The sequence below is a fragment of the Mycteria americana genome, chromosome 5 (assembly GCF_035582795.1).
Source record: "Mycteria americana isolate JAX WOST 10 ecotype Jacksonville Zoo and Gardens chromosome 5, USCA_MyAme_1.0, whole genome shotgun sequence".
In the NCBI taxonomy this organism is placed as follows: domain Eukaryota; kingdom Metazoa; phylum Chordata; class Aves; order Ciconiiformes; family Ciconiidae; genus Mycteria; species Mycteria americana.
In genome coordinates, this window is record NC_134369.1 from 21,019,318 (window position 1) to 21,038,029 (window position 18,712).

An 18,712-nucleotide genomic window follows, 5' to 3' on the forward strand; every position below is an offset into this window, starting at 1 on the left:
TGTACACCAAGGCTTTCAGCCATCACTGCAACAGCACCGCTGCGAGCCACACTACAGACAACAGCTCTGGCAAAAGTCCTTCACAAATCCCTATCCTACAGGGGAGGAAATAAGGTGGCTGGGGGACAGTCTGCAGTAGTGGAGGGAGGAGGTCAGCAGGTAGATAAGGGGTCAGGCAGTTCTGCAGACTGGAACAAATGCCACATACCCTGTGCATCCCTATGCACACCTATGTAATCCTAGGGCCAGCACCTATAGCCTAGAAGACATGGCTCTCTGTCCTAACATGCAAAGAGCCAAAGTGCTTCTTTTGCCTCAAGTGCCTTGCCCATTCCCAGCGCTCCCAGGGGTGTTTCAGCTCCATGGTCTACTAGATGATTTGTGCTTGCTTCTGCCTCAGCATCAGTGAATGAGCTGAGCAAAGGCAAAAATGGTCATATCTGCTCTGTCAAAGGAACCCTTGACCCTACACATCTGCTTCTGCTGCACGCAGCCTGGATTCAAGTCCAGCAAATACTACACAGGAATGAAAAGTGATGCGACCCACCACCATCCTGTACTGGGATTTTCCCCAGAATTTAAGGGGCTTGGGTTGCCTATTCCATGGATAGCCTCTTTGGAAAGCCTTGGGATTCATCTGTATTTGGGTCATTGTCGTGTGTAACTTTCTCTAGACTACTAGAAGGAATCCTATCCTCATAGAGAGGGAAGGATGTTTCCCTGTCCTCAAAATGACAGGGAGGACCTGATTTCCAAATACTCTCTTTACAGCCTTGGTTCTGATTTTGCATAATGTGTGCTTAGAAAAAGGACTACATATTTTGTTATTCCAGCAGCTAAGTTAGATTAGTGATGAGAGAAGATTATTGGTACCCTTCTGTGCTTTTTATGCGCTGCCTAGCAGTTTCATAAAGGAAAACATAAAGGGGGCAAAACCAGTGCTGGATTTGCACCTGGCCTTTTCTAATATGATGGGATGCAGAGACTTGATTCATTTAAAAGTATTGCCGTAATGAGATGAGCGGAAGTTCATGCATTGCATTAGCACTATGCTAACACAACTCTGTGCAGTGTTTGGCTCTTGCTATTTTGTAGTGGAGGCCAACGTAGACAGATATGTCTAAAATACTACCAAGCAGTGTGGTAAAATGTGTGTCCCCCCCAACAACTCCCAACACATCACCATTGCCAGAACCTGTCTTCCTTGGAGTGCACACAAGCCTCCCCTGTCCTGCCCTACTCTGGTCACTCCCTATGCCATGCTGTGGATGTGGATGTGCTAACACAGGGACATTCATTAACAGACCATTCGTAGTAATCTTGTGTATCAAACACTGGCAGCTGGCTAATTTCTAAGTTATGAGTTGATTACTCCCTGCAGTAACAGATCAGGGTACAAGTTAAACTAGTATTAAAAATACATTTCCTTCTCATTCTCCTTAAAAGACAGTGGATACACAAGTGTGCAGCACTCAACTATGTATTCAGTGTTTACCAGCTAGCTCCTGGTTTGCAGAAGGCAGTTTTTCCAGGTGCAGTTCACAACTTTCTTTTCTAGAGAACTGAGCAGCTGGACGTATACCTACAGCTGTTTGCATAGGACACTTCTTTCTCCTTTGAGATACTTGCCTCACAACATGTCCAGCCCTTGGCAACCTGGTGAGTGAAATATAAAAACTAGGGGGAAATAAACAAACAAACAAACAAACAAACCATGGGTGTGATCCCAAACCTATTGAAGTTAAAGGAAGTGATTTCAGATCACATCCACCACCTAGCCTACAAAGAGGTGCCAAACTAACTTTAAGCTATTGGGCTTTCCAAAACTACCACCTCCACAAAGACCATATTTATAAAATGTTGTTGTGTTGACTGACAACTGTGGTGATAACTCCTGGTCAGTGATCATTAAAATAAAATTCTTGTTCCAGCAGCATGCTTGGCTGCAGCAAGAGTTCAGTGAAACTGTTGCCTGCTGCATGCAATGAGTACAGGATCTTAAAACATAGAGTTAAAACCATGTTTGTCACAGAGTCAACATCCCAGCAAGGGCAGATCCTGTACCACACCACACACCTTCTTGTATGTGATCGCACACTTGAATTGCTTCCTCATCATTTATGCAGCAGCTATCTAGGAAATATGTTCAGGGAGTACCCTAGTACTTGCAGCACAACTTTCTGATATGCCTGTTTTTTAACCACGATGTTAGGCAAACATCTTAGCTGCTGAGAAACAGAGGTCCCTGGGACCACCCTACCCTGCTGATAAGTCTGGAAGCCTTCCTGCTGTGTGGCATGGTGCATGGCCAAGTCCCAGATACATGAGAACAAGGGCTGCTTGTTCTGGAGGTGCACTCCCTGTCGATGCAATGGGCAGGACCAGGGAGCAGAAGGGATTTGGCGCCTGGAGGCTCAGATGGCTGATCAAGATAGCCAGGGACTAGGGCTAGTGACAAAGCTCTGTCTGTATGGAAAGGTAAAGGAGAGAAAATAAATAAAAAGCAGGAATTGATCTGAGGAATATTTCAACCATGGTCCCTGAAATGCCACAGGTAAGGAAATAACTTAGAGTAGGAAACATCTCCAACTTGGATATAGCAACATCTGAGTACCTTTCATCCAGCAAATTTGTAACGCTGTTTATGCAGGAACTTTATATCATCTTCCCTACTGTGGCATAATATCTGCTTAAGCCTGACATTTAAAATACCTCTGCCACATGGAGACAGGTAGGTGACTCAGTACAAACATACAGACCTCAGCTAGGCCCTTTGATAGGTGCCGTCATATTGCAGTACAGCTTGTGAAATCAACAGCTACGATAATGCTTCTGGAAAAAAACATGCCAGCCAGAGGGCAGATCTGCTTGCATAGTCACTGCACCTGGCATTACAGCTTATGTTACCATCTAGACTATCCACAGGTATTGACCCATCTATGGATGGAGCTGCTCAAGGCTCTGGGACAGCCCTGAGGAACTGTGGGCTCAGGATGAGATGTGCTGCTCGCTGCTATACCAAAGCCAGCTGAATGACGTCTCAGAACAAGGTGCAATTTTTGTGTCAACAATGGGATCGTTAATATGAGCGTCAGCAGGCTTCAGATCAAATCCCTTTCTTGGAGTGACACAAAGGGAGTAAGGAGGTATTTTTTGTTGAGCCTAAAGCTGAGCTCCCCTGCTCTGGACTGCAGCATACACACGGTGGGAAGTGCATGCAGACAGAAAGATCTCTGCTCTCTAAGCCTGCCTGGCTCCTTGCCCAAGCTTCAAATGCAGCCTGCGAGGGTTTGACACAAGACAATTTGATGGATACTGTGTGGGTGCTGGAGGCAAGAGAAGCCAAGAAAATGAGGGATCTGTCTGTCAGCTGATCTATTTCCTCAGATTTTTAATGCAAACCCTTCATTTCTGTAAATATACTCTGCATGCTGCTATAGATAGGGTACAGTTGTAAGTGTGATACTGTGAGAAAAGGGTGCAATACATGAACCAAAACTGAAGAGTTTTTCATCTACGGACCACATTCCTTATATTGGGTAATAACATCCATGTGATAAATTCATTTATTTCTGCAAACAGGTCATAAATGGGGATTACTATGCTGACATGTAATTTATCCCATTCTTTGACCTCCCCTGCAGTATGCCTATTGAGTCTTCTATACTTGCACTGCTTTTAACTTTACCAAGTGCCTTAAGCCCTCTGAATTTTGATCATTGATTGCCAACAACTGCAGTGATTAAACTGAAGCCTGAACCATCCCATTAATAAAAACTTACCACTTGCCTTTTCTGCAAATCAGATTTCAACAGCACTCCTCTCATCTTCCCTCTTGTCTGGCTCTGACTGAAAAAAATATGCAGGACCATTTGCCAGGGTTAATTTTTAATAGTGTCCTCACTGCTGCAGCGAATGAAGTCATTTATTATCCAGCAGGCAGCATGCTAACACTAGGCAATAACAAATGCTAAAGGAGGTGACTCAGGCATAAGCAATCAGGTGGAGTTTTACATTCCCACCTGCCGGACGGCTCAGCACAAAGGGCTGAGCATGGCGTTCCAGTTCACCCTACGCTTGCGTCTTCATCTGAGGGACACCTGGATTCAAGCCATGTGGCCAGCGAGGTTTATTTGCTTTGTAGTCATCTGTGAAGCATGTACATAAACAGAGTCTGTGTGGCCAGCCCTCCCCTCTGCCTGGGCACTCTTTTCCTCTAATGAAGGAGCTTAATATTCCTCTTAGGTGGTCATCCCTGCTGCAGGAACGTGTCAGCCCAGGCAGTTCGGCCCTAAATAAGGCTTTGTGATCTCAGGCAGACTGGAGCTCAGCCTACCCACCTGTAAAACAGGTTTAATGGTAGTCCGCTTTTTTCTAGAAAATCTAGGAGGATTACTTCATGTCTGAGATCTCTAGATGAGAACTGCTCAGTGGCAGAAAGCATTTTAAAAGAGCAGCTGGAAATTAGGGCCAGAGCAGGCTGGCAGCGCCGTGAACAGGTAGAGATGACCACAGAAGCTGCACTGTTCTCGTCTCATTACCCAAGATCCTCAGAAAGGCTGGGATGCAGATGATTCACAAACCAGAAAGTGCTTTTGAATTACTTATTAAGTAGGATTCATGTTGATTTTACTGCTCTGGGACACACAGGGTTGGGCTGCAGAATCTCTTTTGCCATGCCTTCAGAGTGAAATGTGGTGGTAATGTAGAGTCCTCTCACCCATGTATCTATCGCTGTTGTATTTTTGCCTCCACGGAGTAGCCTAAAGGCCACTGGAGAAGTCCATGAATCTTCCCCATATCTGCAGTAAGCTTTGGATCAGACTTCAGTAAGCCAGTGAGAACGTGCTGCTGAACATGCTGTAACAAGTTCACTGGCATGTGCTGATCACTGCAGGAGAGCTGGTATAAGTGTGCTCCTGAAAACGAGGAACATCTTGACTAAGGAGGCAGCAGCTTCCTGGTTAGTCCTCACTGGAGCACATCAGTGCCGCTGAAATGGGGGAACAGAGGATCTCTGAACCCATTCCCTTCCCTGTGCACTATCACAGAGAAGCTAGAGGGAGGGTATTGTATTAGTCTTAATTCACTTTATGATAGTGTAAGTCTCCCAAATCCCACTGCCAGTAAGCTCCGATGATTAAACAGCTTACTGAAAGGAAACTACAGCTAACACCTTCTACCCTTATCAAAGCATATTGCTAATGAGGACTGGGAAATCACTCAGTGTTAATACAACATCTGTAGATTAACATTAGCTTACTCATGTTTTCATAGTCAAGGGCTGAAATTCCATCAGTCACTTGGATTCACGTAACATTTCTGATCAGTGTTTCTGTATGTTAGCCTCAGTATTTCCCCAACTGAAGTCCGCTGACTGGAAGTGGAAAAGGCAAAGTCAAGAGTCTGAGGCCAGAGAAGAAATCTGCAACATGCTGATTTGGGCATCACAGCTTAGGAACCTTGCAGGAGGTCTGACTTCAAAAATGTTTAGCATTGGCCCTCTGAAAGCCATCAGACAGTATCTGACTGATTTGTGCACACACACACACTTACATCACTACTGAGCTCATGAACACCTGCCTGAAAAGTTACTTAGAAACATGCGATGGCCCTGCACCAGTCCTGCAAAGATGCAAGTGTCTGCAGGTCCTCTTCTGCATTTCACCTTCCCTGATGGAGAAGCAGCAGAAGAAAGGGGATGACTGAACTGCAGACAAAAAATGATGCTGGTGGTCCACTTTACGGCTTCACTGTGGGAAAGATCTTTAATAAGGAAAGGCGGAACTGCCAACAAAAAGAGAATCTGTGTGAAATAGGTGTAGAAGTAACCTGGAGAGATCAACTATGCCACCTCTCTGACTGAAGGGATGATTTCTACCTCTGTGCTGCTCTTGAAGGCGTTTGCATGGGAGGACTATGCCCTCACCATTACTAGGGGTCTCTCAGGACAGCCTAGATAGGATAGACACAAGAGCATAGCCTAACTGTTAAGGAGATCTTCCACTATCTAGCCTGAATCTCACTTGATGTGGGAATACTGCTACCACCATAAGCTCACAGGGAGCTGTATAACTCAGGATCTCTAGCTCTGATGGCAAGCAGCTGCACTGCAGGAGAGTGCACCTTTGCTATAAATAACATGAAGGCTGAGGTCACCAATGGACTTTGTTACTACAGCAGTGCACATTTTAGGTAATCACTGAAGGGGATGAAGGAGGAGCTGGAAATGCTCCACAAGAGCATCAGGAAGAGGGTGCCACAGAGGAAGACAGCTGTCCATAATGGAAAGGGACCAGATAAGCAAGCTTTACTAAGGTTGGGTACAGGACTAGAGCGTACATGGGAGGCTCAAGAGCACCAAGAAGCAGAGAGATGGTGGGAAGGCTGGGTTCCATCCTCCTGTCCAGTCTACAGGGTAGCTACATTTTATGTGAGTACTGCTTTGCATCGGCTTTACTCACTCGCAAAGGTGGGAACCAAGGTTCAGAGCAGCTCCTTACAGAAGAAGGAAAACCAGAATTTAGTGAAGGACTTGACAGAAGAGAAGTCTCAGCAGCTTGAGTTTGATCATGAGAAGGAGGGCTGTGTGGTAGGGATAGAGACAATGTGCAGCCAGTACATTAAAAAGCAATCAAAGAAAAAGAAATCAGTAGTTTAACTGGATAAACACAAATGTCTTTAATTCTACCTAGTTCTACCATGTGTGCATGGCTGAATCATGCTGCGCAGCACTGCTTTGAAATTTCTGCGAGAAACAGATGTAGTTAGCAATTGTTCCTTGATGCTGAGGGGAAGAAAATCAGCATTAGCTGACGAAGAAGTAAGAAGATTCTTTTAAAAAGAATAAGAATAATCTTAGCGTCTCCTCCAGGAGAACATGTGGGATGGTCTGAGATTTCAGTACAAACTCATCTGGTACAGAGAGGCCTTGAACTACACAGATAAATCTGTTGCACATCAGTGAATGCAGAAATGACACAGAGCGCAAGACATCCCTTAGCAACTCATCTGGTTTCCACTCCTGGAAATCTGGCTGCTGCCAGCAAAAGTGACACAGATGACCCAGAGCATGGTAAGTGATCCAAACTGTCTCATAAAGAAACTGGTAGTGTTCAAGCTGCAAAGTGTTCAAACTTTTCTGTAGAGTTTGAAAATTAAAATTGCATGGGACCTAAATATTGCGAGGGCCTGTTAACAAAAAATAAGGCTTTCAACTTCCAAAGACCTGAGTTACTGCTGTATGAAGACAAAGGCGAAAACCTCCTTCAGAGTGCAGTGATCTGAGGATCAGGCTCCAAGGGAATGATTGACGTCCAATTCAAGCTGACAGCTAACAAAAGCTCCTGTACATATGCCAGCAAACCACTGCCAGGAAAATCAGGGTGGCTCCCAACCTGCAGATTTCCGCGTTACCAGACCTCCTACCCTATGTGACCCTTGCTGATCTACACTGGCAGGCTCAGCAGAGAGTGGAAGGAGATACAGGACCTTACCAATCACTCTTGGTCAGGTAGGGACATTTCATGAAGGAATCAGTGTCATTTCTGAGTAACTCAGGCTCTAGACTCACCACATGACCAGCCATAACTCCCAGGAAAAAGCACGAAAAGTCAAAAAGAACATTTGGCAAGCATCCACAGGAACAAACAGGACACCTTCTGTAGAGGGCAGCGTGCTTCAGATCAGACTGAAACTAGCAGGCAGTTGTAGAAAGCGACACTGCTTGTAAATACAGTCTCAGAGATCTGTATCTCATCTCTCCCCCACCCCCCAGCAAAATCTGAAATCCAAACATCTCACCATCCACTCAGGTGAGGGCTTCACGTTACTAACTGCTGTATATCATGTATAGGGAGATACAACTATTGTTCATTCCTACGGTGTCTCTACAAGGAGGCTGACTCAGTGGAAATGACCAGTCTTTGAATTATGTCTTTTTTTGTGTGTGTTGGGGTTGGGGTTTTTTTAATAGAAAAAAGGGATCAGCAGTTGTCTGTATTTTTAAACTGTGGAACACAGACCTCCTTCCACTTCCAAGCTCTCACTACAAAGCCTTTCCCTCTTGTGATTCCAGAGTATCTCCTCTCTGCAAGTTTCTGGTTTCAGTTCATAATTGATCAAATCCAATAGGTAGCAGAATTCATTTCAGTCAACAGGAATCTTTCCTCTCCTAGCTTTGGTGCTTGGGCCAGGCACCTGGCAAGGCGCTGCCTGGTTTCCTTGCTTATTTCAAAAAGGAAATCCATGATGAGAAAGATCCTGTCCTGGATCAGATAACCCTCCAGGACTGATGATTTTGCTCTGCCCACCCAGAATCTTCTGCAATGTTTCAAATGGTTTGGTTCAAAGAGGCCCGAACACTCTATTTAGTAGAATTTAATCCAACCTTAATGCCATTATTTTGGGGATTAAAAACAAGTGGTCCCACTCACTGGTTGGGTCCACTCACTGGTTGGGTCATCTGAAGCAATGTAATGTTTTTGGAGATGATATAGAGGAAGATTTTGTTGATTGATTGAGGGTTGATTAATTATTTCAGGGTTTTTTTTTGTTGATTGATCACTGCAAGAGATCTCTCCAATTCAGTGTCCATCTTAAAAAACCCTTTGAAACGAGGACTGACCCATCTTCTTTTTTCCTCTGTGTGGTCTCTCAGTTGGACTTCTGCTTCCAAGTCTTAGGTATCTCTGAGAGTCCCAGGCCCTTGGGATGATGGTACACGCTTGCAGAATTTCACAGCTGTGATGTCTCTTGTATGGCTATATCTCTCTTGATGTGATCTGCAGAAAGGATTAGCTCACAGACTTTTCCCAGTTTCTAGGAGACTGTGTTAAATTATAGTGTTGAATAGTTTTAGCTTGGGGTTTTTTTGAGATGACTTTCATTTATCTCATGGTTTCTTTGTGCTGCAGAAGACTCAGATTTTCCCCCTAGTCTTTTTATAGTCAGTCACTCACAGTATAACAATTCATTGTCGGGAGTAAACTCTAGCCTTGCATCTCCACATAGATTTATCTGATACATTAAGAGCTTCTCTCAAAGGCTGCTTTCCAAGTCGTCCTATTGTTGGGGATTGTGATCTAGCAGTATTTTCTCTACAGCCTCAGTAGGAAGATAGAAGAAGATTGTCCATGAGTCACAATAATTTTACCTGTAAATTCAGCTAAGCCCCCAGGCAGCTCAGAAGGCTGGCCACTGTTTCTCAAGCCTGATATTACTATATCAACAGCCTAAACTTTAAGTGGGAGAGAGTGTTTTTAAAATAGAAAGGGGGAGCATACACTTCATTCCATCACATAGTTGGAGCTGTGTTACTTGCAGCTCATATCAATAGTCTAGGGATTAAGAAACTTTCAGTTTTTCCTTCACTTTTCAAGACTACCCTGCAGAAGGTATACTTTCCAGCTTGGGAATAAAGTAAACATTTTGTGTATACCTTAGACCCACTACAGATTTACAAATGAGCCTATCTTAAGCACAGGGTACTTCCAACTTGCTTCTGTGACTACTTGCACATAGAACAGTTTTCTAAATTGTCCTCCTCTGAGCTAATAAAGCTCAGTTTTTATTTCCTCCCACAGTGATAATTATGAGGGTTTCCCCTCTCTGGCCTTAGCCAATTCCCTTTGCCATTTCTAAATACTCTCACTAACACAAGTAAGCTGCGTAGCAATGAGTCTGCCCTTCCCAGAAGCATCCCTGTAAAGAGAATGGGTTTGAAGACAGGCTCTGCAAGCCTATTCCATCCTCTGTCCCAGGTAACTCCAAAATACTCCCAGATCTGCAGAGATTTATTCCACTTAAAAAAAAAAAATAAGGAGAGGGAGGAAGAATGGAGACTGTCAGAGAATGGAAGCCAAATTCATTTCAGAAGAAATTGGTTCATCCCTTACTGGCATCTGCAGAGTTGCGTCAGCTTGCTGCGGAAATGGATTTGGCCTTGTATTTCTGAGAATACAGCCTTGTTTCAATTCTTCTGAACACTTCCTTCTTTCCTTCTGACTGCACTTCAGTTTTGATCCAAGTATCACAGGCCCATGAGGCAGCTGACTTGCATCGAATCTAACATAAACTTCTACCGACAGGTTCTGCTACCTAGATGATGCATGGCCCACCAGTGAATAAAAAGGATAAGGTCTCAGCTTCTTTCCTTGCTATAGCAACAAAGCACCTTGTGATGATAAATTTTCTTCTGTTTCATAAGCTGGTTGCCATGGCAAGTTACTTGTGTTGCATTGTCAGATACTAAAAGGAAACAATTTGCGTTCTCTAGAAAACTCAAAATTTTAAAAGTCGATTGCGTATCAGTTTGCTTTCTGCCATGACACTACTCATCCTCTAAGCTCAGAGAGAGATGAGCAAGAAAAACATCCCAGTATGGGAAAAGTACTTGCAGATTTCTTGAGTCTGGTGTATCTGCAGGAGGAATAAATTAAGAAACCATGAAGAATATGGTACTGTGGGGAAGCAAAACTCACAGGGATCTCTGCTTTTCTCAGTACACTCTCAGAGACAATGTTAAAGAGAGCACAGTGATATAGTCTTCCTTCCAAACACTTCAAGAAAGTTTCAGTTACACAGAGAAAGTATGCATCCAGGAAAATGGACTAGGTGAGTGCAGGGAGAGCTCAAAAGCCATGGAAAGAACCAGGAAGCAGTCTGCATAGTTAAAAGTCAGGTGAACTTGTAGATATGGCAAAGTAACAGGAGAAGCAGAACAACAAAAGCAACTGACATCACTAATCTACCCTCTGTGTCTGCTGAGAATTGATGTACCCTTCAGTATATCAAAAATACATGATGTATATCTGGATGTATTCATGTACATATCCTTGTGAAGATAAAAAAATACTGTTATTTACTTTGCTAATGATTTTGATGATCACAAGAAGAACTTTTCATGTTCTTTTGGGTTTTTTTAGGGGGAAAGAAATAATAGTTCAACTTGGCCATTGCCTGGGTGTTTCTACTAGAAATAACTCTAAAAAAGATTAATGTTTCAAAAATGTCGTGGATAGCCTTGATCTATAGCTGATGAGCAAGTTCAGTTACTAACTAAGCTCTTGGCATAAGTTTGTATGTCACACAGTGGAGAGCTAAGCTCACGCCTTGTCTATGACTCCCCTCTTGCAGAGGTAAAAGAGGGAACAACAATATCAAGGAGTTATTTTTTGGGCCACAGCACCTACAAAAACCACTGACTTACCTTCCCAGACTGAATTTAGAGTGCTGTTACAAAAAGTCATGATGGGATAAGCATGTCCATGAGTTATGGCCTCCCACCTGCAAGCTACATACAGTTTGGTGAAGACGATCTGGAAAAACTGAAGGCATGGGAAAGACGGAACACTTTCAACCACACTGCAGATTTTGTTTTGGCAGTATTACTGTGGCAGTAAGGATCTTCTGAGATTCTCTCAATTTCCTCTTTATTGCTCCGCATGCCAGTGGGCCCAGTGTTTGACTAGCCTTCCTCTCCTGTCAAGCAAGGCTTGCAATACTTAGTAGCACTGCAGGATTTCTAGAGAGCTGCGCATTTCTCTTTGCCTGCCTTTGAGGTTTGCCATAGAGCACAGGAGCTGCACTGATGCCTGGTGGGTAGCTGGAGGAGTTTGTTGCCAGTCCAGCTGGAGAAACCACGGGATGAATTAGCAGAGTAGTTAGTTAGTAGACTGAACTACCTTCTTGTGGTGGCATTTGCATTGCTGTTGCTGTGACACTGCACATCCCATGTTTAAAAAAGAGGGTGCTGTCTTCCAGAGGCCTCAGATGGCCAGACATTTTCCTAGAATTAAATTCAAGTTTAGAGAAAGAAAGGAAGAATCTGTCCAGGCAGAATGACGTTTTACAAACAGAACGGGCTATAACCTCAGCAAGTGTAAATCTGCCCGGCTTTGCCAAAAGGAATGGAGCTATGCTGCTTTGCAACAACTGAGGATCTTGTCCCAGTATTTTGCTTTTTCTACCCAAAAATAGAAAGGGGGAGAAGACATCTTTCAGCTATATCACTCCCTGTGTCCTTGCACGTTTGTATTATCACCCCTATGTAATTGCGTAGTTATGACTCACCAATAGGTGATTATGCCTCTGTCTTCCAGCAGTCTGCAAACAAGTAGTCCTCAGGTATCTTATATCCTGATGTGATCTGGCACTGAAGAATGAACAAGAAAGAGGCAGTTTTGGTCCCATCTTCTGGTGTTTCTTGCTTCTTGTAGGTCACTGAGAAGCCCAAGAAGCATGAAACTGAGGTTCACCCATAGCTGTGTCTATTACACTATCTATTTGGTTCTTGTTCCCTGATAAGTTCTTCTGGGCCACCTAGGTACTGAAAAATATGAGCCCATTTTCAGGGTGCTTCAAAAACCAAGATTTCTGCATACTCCAGTACCCTGCCTGCTCACCAGAAACGGCTAAAACAAGATGAGACAGGTAGCACAGAGAGGCGGTGCGCCATGTGTACGCGTGTCTGCCTGTGAAGAAACTCATCACCTTCGTGTGTGCTGCTGCTCCTGCTGTTGGCTTGCTCAGGAGAGATGCTGTGTTTCTGTGAGCTGCGGTCCTTGCGTCTGTGGAGAACTGAGAGGTCATTCAGAATCAGGAGGGCTTGTTAGAAGCAAGCAAAGAGTTTCAAGGTAGGTTAAAGCTTCAGCCTTTTTGTTTGGACCTGTTTGCATGCTGGCTTTTAGAAAGTGCTCTGGCAGGTTTGATTGTGCTGGTGCAACATGTCTATGAGACCTGAAAAAACCTGTACAACTCTCTCAACAGGTATCCTTAGAACTCGCTTAATCTACTCTTGCTACAAGCTCTGCAGGGCATGAGCTTTCTTTTTATTATGTGTCAAAAGTAGTATCTAGAACAATGGTTTCTAGATCCATTTTCAGATTACTAGATGCTTTTCTAATGGAAACAATAAATTGTGGCAGTGTGCTGGAAATGTATGTCAGAGGGAACAGTGCTTTTCCAGTACCAGGAATGCATACTTTATTCAGCATCATATTCTGCATCAAAGCTTGATCACTTCTGCATGCTCCTGGATAACAAGGTGACTATGCAATCCACTATTCACTTTCCAAAGTAATAGGGGAATCACAGTGCCTAACAGCAGAAAATGTCCGGTAACATAGGCGTACTGTGACAGGATGGGAAGTGCTGTGTTAACAGACCTGAATTTATGCAGCGAAGCTTGAGTCCATCCAGGTTTACTAGCTCCGATTTAGCGGTGCTCCTTGTGGGACTCAAATAGGATCAGACAGAGCCTCTTGCCATGCTTGGACCTTTGCCTATAATTGGAGTAATTCTGTTCATGCAGTGTGTATCTCTGCTGCTAAGCCTAATTGGACCCCAGCTGTCTTACAGAGAGCCAATTCAGGTGTCTTTTCTTTTGTGGCCTAAATCGCTCCTGAATAATTTGGAGTCATCTATTTTTCTAGGCATTTCCAGGGGCCAGATAAAAGCACCCTGTGAGCTGGGTTAGTCTATGGGTTATCAGCTAGGGACTGTGACTGGTAATAAACACCACATTTCAGCAGTCTGTGGTCTTCCTTCCCCAAAATGGGCTGTTTGCTGGGCCTCCCTGGGGAGCCGAGAAAGGCAGCTCAGCCCAGGGCAGAACCTGCGGCGTGCGGCGCTGGACCTTGCCTGTAAGGCGAGGGCAGGGCGAGGGCTCTCCCTGACGCGTTACCTGCAGGGCCGTGCCCTTTCGACGGCAGCAGTGCTGTTCCCGCGGCCGGCCGGAGGTAGGCGAGCGGCGGCTCGCAGGCCCCGGAACAACCGGAGGGTTGAGGTGATCTCCCACCCCGCACACCGTGTCGGGACAGCTTCTGCTGCCAGCCCGCTGGCTACCGGGAAAGCCGCGGCGCCTTTCGGTCCCCCCGCGGGTAGAGCACCCGTGCAACCGCAGGGAAGGGCGGGATGAGGGGAGCGCGCGGGCCGGCGGCTGCTGCATGCAGCGCAGCGGCCGCCAGGCCTTCCCCTCACCCTGGGTGCGGGGAGCTCCTGAGGAGGGGCCGTCGCAGGGCAGGAAGCAGAGACACGGCCCCGAGGGGGGACGACGAGATCACCACGGCTCCCGGGGGAGGGGGCGCGGAGGCGGCAGGGGCCACACACCAGGGCGAGGCGGAGGCCCAGCGCCCTCCCCCCCCTCGCAGGCGCCCGCCGCCGCCGCCCCAGGGACAGCCCCACGGCCAGGCCGCGGCGGGCGGGCGGTGGCGCCTGATTGACAGGCGCCGCGGCCCACCCGGAGGGCGGTGGCGGCGGGGGCCGCCTATCAGGGGCGGCGGGCGGCCGTTGAGTGGCGGGTGGGCGGGGCGCGGAGCCTAGGCGTGTGCCGCGGCCGCCGGCGGGGCGCGCTCCCGCTCTGCTCCGCTCCCCCCCCCGCACGCACATTGTCCGGGCGGCGGCGGCAGAGCGCCCCGGCGCCCGGTGCCAATGCGGGGCGGGCGCGGCACACCGGGGGCGCCTCCACCACCGCGGTGGAAACTTCACCTCGCCGCCGGGCCGACGCGCGGCTGAAGCCCCCGGCGGGACCGGGCCGGGCGGGGAGGAGCGGAGCGGCGGGGGGGTTCGCTCGCCTGGGGGGCGCCTCGTCTTGTTTGATTTTCCTCCGTGGAAGAAAAAACAAATAATATTATTATCCCGCTTTAAACTTCCGCGCCCCGCTCGCCAGGACGCGCATCCCGCCTGGCGGGGTGGGCGAGCCGGTGAGTGACCACCGGGGACGGGGCTGGGGCTGAGGGGTGTGGGAGGCGCCGTCGGGGGGGGCAGCACCCACCGGTTTGGCGGAGGCAGGCCGGCGGCGCCGCCGCTACCTGTTAGCGGGGCGGCTGCACCCCCCTGGGAAGTTTGTACCCCCACTGTGCGGGGGGTGCCACCCGCTGTGCCCTGGGGGAGGCGGCGGGGAGGGAGGGACCCCCAGCCCGGTGGGCGGCGACGGGGCCCGGGGGTGTTTGGAGGCGGTGGCGCGGACCCACCTGCTCGCCTGGCCGCGCCATGGCTCTGCTGCCTGGGCGCTGCCTGCCGGCCCTAGCCCCGGACAGGCCCCCGAGCTGGGAGCGGGGGGGGGGGGGGGGGAAGTGGGGTGCCACCGAGCCACAGCCTCTGCACCCTGTTTGCCCTCCATCCCCTCTGCGCCCCTTTTGCCCTCCATGCCCTGCCCTCCTCCTCCTGTGCTCCCTTTGCACTCCTCCTGCCCTTCTTCCCCCACAAGCTGCAGCCCCTTTTCCTTGCCGCCCTTGCCCTCCTGCTCCCCCCCACGTCCCCAAGCTGCAGCCCTCTCTATCCCCTCTTCCTCCTCTTCCTTGCACCCCCAGTTTGCAGCCCCCTGCACCCTTGCGTACTCGCACCGCCCCCGAGATGCTCCCAAGGAGGAGCACCGGACCCCCCACCCTTTGCCAAAGCAGGTGCCCGCCGGGCTCCGGCTGCCCCTCATCAGAGCGGCATGCCCTCCGAGAGACCAGCTTCATGGCAGGACCAGGCATCGGCAGGTCAGGGGCGAGGCGTGGAGGGGGCGCGCAGGTGGCAGAGGCGCAGGTACGTGCATCTGCGAGCAAGCGAGCGAGATCCCCTGTTCCTGCGCGTGCGGCTCTGCGGAGCTGGCGGCACCTCCCTTCCTCCCAGGAACACTCGCCGTCAGGGTTCTGCAGCGTGCGGAGGCTGCTTGCGCCCTGCCTGCCGTGCAAGGGTGTTGCGGGGCCTGGGGGTGCAACCCCTTCACCCCAAGCGGGAGCAGGTGCATCTGATGGCTCGCTTGGCCCATATGGGTCCTGGCTGGGGATGCGTTTCAATTGCCTCGAGCAGTGGAGCGTGCCTGGAGACAAAAGAGTTGATGAGAAATCGGAGAGGACTGGCAAACTCTGGCGTGGCTGGAGAAATGCTTAGGACAGCTGGAAGCAGGAGGATGGTGCAGCAGGAATGGCTTGACCCGAGTCAGTCCTTGACCCAAGTCAAGCCATTGACTATTTCAGTGACCTAAGTCATGTCTCTTTAGCCTGCACCATGCAAAGTTGCTCCTGGGTGGGTCTTTGAGATGCAGAAGGGGTACAAACTCCTGGTGAGGCTTTGTCGCGACGTACCCCAGTCTGGTTGGCACGGGTAGGTTGTGTGGGTTGGAGCAGCAACTGGTTTTGAATGGGGAAAAGCATATGAGGCTTTGTGCGGTAGAGTTGCTAGAGGGTTGTATGGTAGATGTTGGTCAGAATTGCTAATGTGTTTACCCTTGCAGAGCTCCAGAGTGTTTTGATTTTGCAGCTGGTGATTTGCGTGATTTTCCCAAGTGTTTGTAACACAGCCATGGTTTTGAATCCATATGTGTGTCCCCTCTGTGTGTCTGGTCCTTTCCTTCTCCTCATCAAATGTTCTCCCTGTGTGATTAATAATGTGCCAACTGCTTCATTTCAGCACCAGGGAGGCCGATGCTGATTGAATTCCCTGTTCAGTCTCCTCGGTGGGTCTGGAGGCTGATGGGTATTATCACTGCAGAAAAGTCTGCTTTGGGGTAGGAGCTGTCAGCATGTTTTTTGTTTTTTGGGTTTTTTTTCTCATGAACCTCTTATTTCTTTTAATTAAAAAGAGATGAAGTATGCATGGTAATACCCTCCATGTTTACATAAAAATGATCTTGTAATTAGCAATGCTAATCTCAGTTTGGGATATTGCCGTAATATTAAATGGAACTTATGACCTGAGGGACACTTTTCTGGTCCCAGGGAGTTACCCTTGGTGTGGTTCTCTCCTGTGGTGAGTTTGGTTCTTGGCTGCTGTCAGTGGTGAAGGTAGAGCAGCTGTGGGAGTAACCTCTGGTTTCTCTGACATTGGCCTAGAAAGCAATGGCCACAATTTCCTCATCGAGTCCAGTGCTGCTTCACAGGGCTCCCTGGCAGACCTGCCACCATGTGCACGGAGGTGGTCTGCCTTAGTGGCTTTCACCCTGTGGTCTAAGGACTCTCAAGGGGATTCCCTTGCTAATGTGTTGGGCCAGAGAGGGGAAAAAATAGGCTGAAAACTTGCCAATTGACATTTTTTTTTCCTAGTTGTCCTAGGGAGGTTTGGAAAAGGCTGCTGGTACTTGGGAAGCTTTTCCCTGTGAGAGTAGAGGTCCTGAGGCATCCTTGTCCACATGGCCATCTTTCACCTAACTTCCCTTCCCTTTAAGAGGAGCAAAGCTCAGCTCACAAATGTAAGTGTTTGCTTCCAGGCTGGAGCTGGCACCCACCACTGCCCCTCCTGCAGCTGGTGCACCCTGAATTTACTGTCCTGCTAGGCTGCCCTTGGAGTTCCTCAGGCTTTCTTGGGGTAAAAAAGCTTTATGGAGTAAAAAAGTTGAATATGGGGGAAACATTCAACAAAATAAAACCCAAGACAAAAAGTACTGCCTGTAGAGAGGGGTTCCTTATGGGAGGGTGATGAAGAGAAGAGGTAGAAATGTCTTGTCTCCAGTCTTTCAAGTTATGTTATGCTGCTGTACTTTTTGTCAGTCTAGGAAAAGCAAAATGATTGTGCTCCGAGCACTCTTTATCTAATTGTAATTTATTATCAGCTTTCTATTTTAACATTTTTGAAGTGTAAACTTGCAACCAGAGCTTATTAAGCAGCAGATAAAAATGTTCAACATATTTGAATTTTACCTGTATTAATCTAATAATATATTTATGAAATGATATTTGATCAGCTCTATAGCTGGTTGAAGACCACAAAAGAGTATTAATCAAATAAATTATTTGATAAATACAGATGAGATTAAACAAATTATCTATTTGCCAACTGCCATTCAACTGCTCTGCCATGGCTCATTCCTCTTTCTCTTACCTTTCTCTTCCAGTTTTCATTCCACCTTTTCATGTTTTATCTTTTCCTGAACTGTCCTTGGTATCTGTTTCATTTAATTTTTCCTTTCCCTGTATTATTCTTTATCTCTTGTGTCATGGTTTTCCTTTCATTCCTTCTTCTGCCTCTTTCTTCAACCTTTCTTTCTATGCTTTTTGAGTCTAAATTAGCCAATTTTCCTTTTTTTCCACCTTCCTGGTAGAGATTTTTATTGAACACTTCATAGCCAGCTCAACTAAACATGGTATGTGTTTAAACCCATAAAAATGTAAAACTAAACCCAAACTGCATGTGAGTATGAAGATGTTTGCTCAGTGGTAATGCTTCTCTGCCTCTCCCCAGGTTTTCTGGATGTTGCAGGAAGGGTGTTCTGCAATTCTGGAGGTTTTTCCCAGCTCTCATTTTTGCTTGTGCTCTTCTTATGCCTTTTTTAAAAGTGAATTTGACTTTGTATCCTAAGAAAACAACTAGGATCAAATGGCAGACCTTGCATTGTTCATTGGTTGTGTATCTGTATGCAGCCTGCTTCCATCTGCTGCCTGACCAAGCTCAGCCTCCCCACCGGGCAGTCCTGCTTTCCTCCTGGCATCATCTTTCTTCCCCTCTGGGGCTATGTCCAGGAGGTATCTTTCAGTAGGGCAAAAGGAATGAGTGCTCTGAAGGTTTTCTGGTTTATCTGTTACTTTTGGAGTCTGTATGAGTGTCAGTTTGACGAGGGTTAAGTAGCAAGAGGCGAACAGGTTATCGTGCATGACTGAGCAGTCACAATATTAAACTTAAATCTAATATTCAAAGATTAAAGTCTTTTAAAAATGAAAGTGCTGTTATGGAGAAGACTTGGTTGTGGTTTTTTTTTCCCCTGGATGAAATCTATGGGGGGGATATTCTC

At 47.4% G+C, this 18,712-nt stretch overlaps 1 protein-coding gene across 2 annotated transcripts in view; it reads left to right on the forward strand.

The window, feature by feature from the left end:
• Positions 1-14,308: 14,308 nt before the first annotated feature.
• The window catches only part of HRAS (HRas proto-oncogene, GTPase), a 43,322-nt gene continuing 38,918 nt past the window's right edge, over positions 14,309-18,712 (forward strand). The window contains exon 1 of one of the 2 annotated variants that reach the window (XM_075502377.1): positions 14,309-14,702. The gene's annotated coding sequence lies outside the window, so the exon portion shown is untranslated. The remainder of the gene's footprint in view (positions 14,703-18,712) is intronic. The other variant, XM_075502376.1, reaches the window with a different exon arrangement.